The sequence below is a fragment of the Scylla paramamosain genome, chromosome 46, assembly GCF_035594125.1.
Source record: "Scylla paramamosain isolate STU-SP2022 chromosome 46, ASM3559412v1, whole genome shotgun sequence".
In the NCBI taxonomy this organism is placed as follows: Eukaryota; Metazoa; Arthropoda; class Malacostraca; order Decapoda; family Portunidae; genus Scylla; species Scylla paramamosain.
The window spans coordinates 6,315,858-6,323,357 of record NC_087196.1 but is presented as its reverse complement, the minus strand read 5'-3'; the positions used below and the strand labels follow the sequence as shown (position 1 = coordinate 6,323,357).

The following is a 7,500-nucleotide window of genomic DNA, read 5'->3' as shown; positions in this document are numbered from 1 at the left end:
CCTGTGTCTCTTTTTAAAGCTAATGCAATAAAAAAATACTGAATTCACCACAATATTTCGTTCTATACTTTTTATTTAATATTTTTTCTGTAATTTCTAATGTTTAGCAATTATTATCATGGACGTAAATTACATTGCAGCGTTTAATTACATGCATGTCACTCTGTTTTGTTTAAATTTCTCCTCTTCTGTTTAAAATTATCGTACTTTTTTTAATATTTATTTTGACCTTCATTTGTTTTCTTCTTTGCTGGTGTCACTTTCATCTTCCAGCAATCATTATCATCATTTTCAAACATTAATTCCATTCCAGCGTTTAATTTTCCATGTTTCATATTCATCCATTTTCCCATTTGTTTCCTTCTTTTCTAAATATTATCTTATCTATCATTTTCCACCTTCCAGAAGTCATTATCTTCACACTTTCTTCATTCCATCAATTATTCTCCTACGTTTTATTCCTTTTTCTTCTTTCCCCACTCGCATTTTTCTTCCTTCCATTCTTTTCTAAATATGGCCTGTGCTTCATTTTCGTCATTTTTATTGTGTCACTTTCAGCTTCGTCACATTCCAGACACTTAATCCATTCCAAACATTAATTCTCCACGTTTCATATCATTTTCTCTCCCCATTCCCATTTCCTTCCCTTCCATTCCTTCTTAAAATACACTCTGTCATTTTCATTGTCACCTTCTACTCCCAAACAATCATTACCATCGAATTTCAAACACGTAACCCATTCCAGCAATTAATTTCCTACATTTCAAGCTCTCTTCTTTTCCCCATTTCTTTTCCTTTCATTCTTTTCCTCCCCCCCCTCTCTTTTTTTTTCAGGAAGGGACGGTCATAAATCGCAACTTTACGCCCCGAGGTCACGCTGGGACGAAAATTATTCACCCAAACTTATTCTTGCTCATGTAGAATTTTTCACTCCTTCCTCCCCTCATCCCCCCTTGCCCCCTCCACCCCCCCACTCCTCCCAATGCCTCTGAAACTATGAATTTTGAAACGTACAAGCATATTTGGCGTTTTCAGTCGACTTTCATTATTACTGGTGAAAGAATGCGTGGCTTCAAGTTAACCTCCTCTTCCTTCTCCTCTTCCTCCTCTTCGTCCTCCTCCTGCTCCTCCTCCTCGTTCTTCTTATGCGTATTATTCCTGTTTTTCTTCTTGTCTCCGTCTCTCTCTCTCTCTCTCTCTCTCTCTCTCTCTCTCTCTCTCTCTCTCTCTCTCTCTCTCTCTCTCTCTCTCTCTCTCTCTCTCTCTCTCGGCGTCGTGTCTCCGCCATTTTTCATTGTTTTCTTATATTTTTTATTTTTTATTTTTATTTATTTTTTTTTTGAGTCAGAATGATTAAATTTCTTCGTGATATTTGTACTGTTGTCTGTTTTCTTTTCTTTTTTTCTCTTATCTTTTCTCTTTTATTTTTCTCTTCTTCTTCTTCTTCTTCTTCTTCTTCTTCTTCTTCTTCTTCTTCTTCTTCTTCTATACTATTACTACCTTATTTATTTTCAGCTTTTATCACTTTTTCTTCTCTCCTCTTCCATCTGCAACTTTTGATTCTCCTCCTCCTCCTCCTCCTCCTCCTCCTCCTCCTCCTCCTCCTCCTCCTCTTATTAATTGGTTTCGTATTTAACTTCTACTCCTCATTTTAAGGGTCTTCTTGTTTCTCCTCCTCCTCCTCCTCCTCCTCCTCCTCCTCCTCTTGTTAATTGGTCTTGTATTTAATTTCTACTCCTCCTTATAAGGGTCTTCTTGTTTCTCTTCCTCCTCTTTTTTCCTCCTCCTCCTCCTCCTCCTCCTCCTCCTTCTGAATTTCTCACGTTTCTCCTTATTTACTTCAATATTTTATCATCTTATTCAAATACTTATTCAAATTCCTCCTCCACCTCCTCCTCCTCCTCTTCCACATACTCACCCACATCAAGACCCGGAACCTCCTCCACAACATTAGGTCTTGTGGGTGTGGCTGTGATTGTGGTGGCGGCTGTGCACGCCCACACAGCCGCCCACGCCCGCAGCGCCGCCCACCGCCCACGCCCCCGCGCCCATGCTGCAGCCAGGCGGGGCGGTGGGGGCTCGGGGGAGAAGGAGCGCTGTGGGGGAGAGAAATAAATGCGTTAGTTTGTGAAAGGTGATGTTTTGTTTATATTTGTGGTGGTGGTAGTGGTGGTGGTGGTGGTGAAGGTGGTAGTGGTGGTGGTGGCGGTGAAGGTGGTGGAACAGTAGTAATTCTCCTTAAGTACCTATTACTACTATAAGTGTAATAATGATAGTTACCACTACTAATGATAATAACAATAACAACAACAATAATAATAATAATAATAATAATAATAATAATAATAATAATAATAATAATAATAGTAATAATAATAATAATAATAACCTAACCTAACCTAACCTAACCTAACCTAACCTAACCTAAACTAACCTAACCTAACCTAACCTAACCTAACCTAACCTAACCTAACCTAACCTAACCTAACCTAACCTAACCTAACCTAACCTAACCTAACCTAACCCTAACCTAACCTAACCTAACCTAACCTAACCTAACCTAACCTAACCTAACCTAACCTAAGCAAACCTAACCTAACCTAACCTAACCTAACCAAACCAAACCTAACCTAACCTAACCAAACCTAGCCAAACCAAACCTAACCTAACCCAACCTAACCTAACCTAAGCAAACCTAGCCAAACTAAACCTAACCTAACCTAACCTACTACTACTACTACTACTACTACCACCACCACCACCACCACCACCACCACCACCACCACCACCACCACCACCAGGAGCACACACAGGTACACATAATCACAGTCCTAATAACTTGCATCACTCCGCCTCTGCATTTTAACCCCGCCAATAATTCTTCGCGTCTCACCTGCGGGCAAAAAATGTTAATTAAATGCCGAGCCTCATAAAGTACAAAATTATACCTGTGTCTCTCTCTCCCCCACTCCCCTCCTCTCCCCTCCCCCCTTTGTGACACCTGGTGGGGCGGGGGCATGGGGGAAAGTTTGAAAAGATTAGGGTGATTTTTTTTTATTTTATTTATTTATTTTTTTTTTTTGCAGTTCTGAGTAATTTTCTACTTAATGGTGAGAAAAGAATATTTTTTTGTTTTTTCCTTATTTTTTCTTCTTTTCTCCTCCTCTTTCTTCCTCTTCCGTATCCACTTCTTTCATCTTCCATTTATTTTAATTTTTCTATTACTTACCTTTCCTTCATCTTCTATTTGTTTTTCCACCTTCTCCTCTTCCTCCCCTTCTTTCTTCCCTTCCGTCAGAGAAAGGGAGGAGAAAGAGAGAGAACAGGAGAACCCAAGAGAAAGTAAGAGAAGAGAGAACAAGAGGCGTTTGGGTGGAAGATCATGAGGGAGGAATGTAAGGAGAAGGGAAGGGCGAGAGAGAGAGAGAGAGAGTGACAGGATAGAGGGACAGGAGGAAGGGGGAGGGGGGTGCAATCTTACTGAAATGAAGCTTAGTGAATAATATATTTAATTTCAGTATAATATTCACGTAACATTTGCTGTGAGTTCGTTTTCTTAGTCAAACATCGTCAGGTGATTAAGGAAACAGGTGTGAGGCAGGTAAGGGAAGAGAGAGAGGGGGTCTGCAGTGAGGGAGCGTACAGGAGGTGAGGGAGGTGAGTCTGGGGAAAAGGGAGTGGGGAATGTGAAATGTAGGGGGGACAGGTGTGAGGCAGGTGAAGGAATTAGGGGGGAGAGGTGTGAGAGAGAGTTAAGTACCTTGAAATATAATAATGATAGTAGTAGTAGTTGTAGTAGTAGTAGTAGTAGTAGTAGTAGTAGTAGTAATGATGATAGTAAGACAAAAAAACATCATTATTTTATATTTTTATGTGGAAAAATAGTAGTAGATGTAGTAGTAGTAATAGTAGTAGTAGTAGTAGTAGTAGTAATGATAATGATAATAACAAGGCAAAGCTACAACATAATTATCTTTCTGTGTGTGTACAAAAGTCGACTAAACTAAGAGGAAAGGTTTGTTTTTATTTAATTAGCAGATGGATTTAATTAAGAACACTTGGCCTTGTGGGAAAGTTTGCATTAAGCACCGGGAGAGAGAGAGAGAGAGAGAGAGAGAGAGAGAGAGAGAGAGAGAGAGAGAGAGAGAGAGAGAGAGAGAGAGAGAGAGAGAGTGGGGGGTAAGAAAAATATTCGTAATGGAGTGAGTGAGGCTGGAGGAAGTGGTTTTGTTGTGGCTGATACGCACACACACACACACACACACACACACACACACACACACACACACACACACACACACACACACACACACACACACACACATACATACAGTCTCCTCCTCCCTCAGTTCTTCTTCTTCTTCTTCTTCTTCTTCTTCTTCTTCTTCTTCTTCTTCTTCTTCTTCTTCTTCTTCTTCTTCTTCTTCTTCTTCTTCTTCTTCTTCTTCTTCTCCTCCTCCTCCTCCTCCTCCTCCTCCTCCTCCTCCTCCTCCTCCTCCTGGCACGTAATTAGAAAACAGAGCAACGTTACAGATAAACACACTAAACCTCTCTCTCTCTCTCTCTCTCTCTCTCTCTCTCTCTCTCTCTCTCTCTCTCTCTCTCTCTCTCTCTCTCTCTCTCTCTCTCTCTCTTATCCTTGATCTACATATGTTCACACCTCCCCTTGTGTGTGTGTGTGTGTGTGTGTGTGTGTGTGTGTGTGTGTGTGTGTGTGTGCGTGCGTGCGTCCGTGTGTTTTAAGGCCTTGCGTCGCTCATAAATGTTTGTTGAGGATGTTTGGTTTCGTTGGGCGGGAAGGAGTGAGAGGAAGCGGGAAGACGCGGCGCTGCTCTCCTTCCTTGTAGACAGCGAGAGGAGTAGGGACGGAGAGAGAGGGAGAGGGACAGCGGGAGGACAGCGGAAGGACAGGGAAAGGACTGGGGGAGAGTGTGTTATGGTGGGTGGGGTGGAGGTAGGGCGGGAGGGAGAAAAGGTGGGCGGGAGCAAGTGTGGGTGGCGATAGGGCGGGAAGGAGGGGAGGGCAAGAGGGAAGGAGGATAGAGCGAGAGGAGAAAGGGAGAAGGGAGAGAAAGAATGAAGAGGGAGTGAGTTTCCTGATACTATTAAGGAGGAGGAGGAAGAGGAGGAGGAGGAGGAGGAGGAGGAGGAGGAGGAGGAGGAGGAGATAATTTCTTTTTTGTTTTGGAGGGAATGAAGGAATAGAACGAGGAGGGAGGTAGGAAAGGGAGAGAATAACAAGAGGAATGAATAATAGGATGATAATTCAGGAGGAGAAGGAGAAAAGATGAAAGGGAGGAAGAGAAGGATGGATTAACTTTATAAGGAAGGAAGGAAGGAAGGAAGGAAGGAAGGAAAAATAAAGTCATTAGATGCAGTGTTATAGAGAGAGAGAGAGAGAGAGAGAGAGAGAGAGAGAGAGAGAGAGAGAGAGAGAGAGAGAGAGAGAGAGAGAGAGAGAGAGAATCAGACAAATTTATATATACAAAAAGAAAAAAAAACAAAAAAAAGTAATATAAAGACGAAAAGAAAGAAGAGAAGACGAGAGAGAAAAAGAAGAATAGGAAGAGGAGAAGAAGGAGAGAATAAAAAAATGTGAATGAAGAAGGTTACGGTAAAGAACAAGAGCAGAATGATAATAAGGAGAGAGAGAGAGAGAGAGAGAGAGAGAGAGAGAGAGAGAGAGAGAGAGAGAGAGAGAGAGAGAGAGAGCAAAAATAAAATAAAGAAAATGAGAGGAAAGAACGGAATAAAAAAGAAAACATGAGGATCCCGAAGAAGGAGGAGGAGGAGGAGGAGGAGGAAGAAGAGGAGGAGGAGGAGGAGGAGATAAAATGGGATAAAGAGGAGGAGGAGGAGGAGGAGCAAGAAAATATAGAGAAGAAGCAAAATGAAGAGAAAAGAGGAAGAGAAGAGTAAGTAAGGAAGATCAGAAAGAAAAAAAGAAAAAGAGGAAGAGGAAGAGGAGGAAATGAGAGAAAGTAAAAAAACAAGAGGAAAAGCAGGAGAAAAACGAAGAAGAGGAGAAGGAGAAGAAAGAAGAGAAAAAATGTAAACAGGAAGCAAAGAAGAAAAAAATAGAAAAATTAAGAAAAGAAAAATTATGATGATAGGAGATAAGAACAAGGAAGAAAGAAATAGACAAAAAAAGAGAGAGGAGAAGAAGGAGAAAGAGGAAGAGGATGAGGGCATTAGGATCGGAAAAATTAAGAGGAGGAAAGGAATAATAATAAGGAAGAGCAGGAGGAGGAGGAAGAAGAGGAGGAAGAGGAGGAGAAGGAGGAAGAATTTTTTTTTTCAGTAACTCTTTCAGATTTCGTAACTTAATATAAAAGAAAAAAAATATCAACAAAGGTTTACAATATTTACAGCGCTAAAAATGTGACGTTTTGCTGAAATGAAGAGAAACAGGCGTTATTTACAATCCAACAACAACAACAACAACAACAACAACAACAACAACACAAACTGGTCCATTTGTTGTGTTTTTGATGTTTCGTTGTGTTTCAAAATTGTTGTGTGTTGTTTGTGTGTGTGTGTGTGTGTGTGTGTGTGTGTGTGTGTGTGTGTGTGTGTGTGTGTGTTTCGGCTTTCGTGTGATGATTGATGGTGAGGAACGAGAGAGAGAGAGAGAGAGAGAGAGAGAGAGAGAGAGAGAGAGAGAGAGAGAGAGAGAGAGAGAGAGAGAGAGAGAGAGAACAAACACATAAACACATAAGCAATAACAAAACAAAAAAACAAACAAACAAACAAACAAACAAACGTATCCATACACACACACACACACACACACACACACACACACACACACACACACACACACACACACACACACACACGCAATGTATTACAGATAAAAGGAAATAAATGAAGCGAGAACAATAACAAAAGGATATTAATACAGTGAAATTAATAAGAATAAAACCACTACATCTATTTACTGATTAACTGTAAAACAATAACAACGTAAACTTAGGAGCACTAATAAGTATCAATGAATCTTCTATTTTAAACTCTATTCAAACTCTCGTGGTTGATTTTTTTAGTTTTGTTCTTAATCCCTTTCAGACTTCACAAACGCATCTTTCTGTCGTTCTTTCATCGACAGAGAAGCTTTTACATATTAATCACGATTTTGAGATTGTTAATTTTTGTTTTGTACTGCAGTGTGTTCAATAATTCTTGTCACTGTAGTCTTACATTGTGTTTTCCTTCTGGTTTATGTAGTGTGACTGAAACATGCACTCACACACACACACACACACACACACACACACACAGATAGACAGATCAATAGATGGATAGATGGAGGGACAGATAGATGATTTATTGTTCATAGTTTACGTAAAAATCACACAAATGTATATTATGTCAACATCTGTAACACATAAAACATTAACTAGAAAAAAAGATCACCCACACACATACACAGACAGACACACAGACATACAGACAGACAGACATAACTCAATCCCCTAATAATTATAATCCGCAAATAAA

General features: G+C 40.3%; 1 protein-coding gene and 1 long non-coding RNA gene across 2 annotated transcripts in view; one reads left to right on the top strand and one right to left on the bottom strand.

Annotated features, from left to right (window-relative positions):
* The window catches only part of LOC135094692 (uncharacterized), a 199,737-nt gene that overhangs the window by 135,959 nt on the left and 56,278 nt on the right, over positions 1-7,500 (top strand). The window lies entirely within an intron of this gene.
* LOC135094693 (uncharacterized) overlaps positions 1-7,500 on the bottom strand; it is a 91,894-nt gene that overhangs the window by 30,218 nt on the left and 54,176 nt on the right. Inside the window, exon 3 of the long non-coding RNA XR_010263925.1 lies at positions 1,919-2,096. This is a non-coding gene — a long non-coding RNA (uncharacterized LOC135094693). The remainder of the gene's footprint in view (positions 1-1,918; positions 2,097-7,500) is intronic.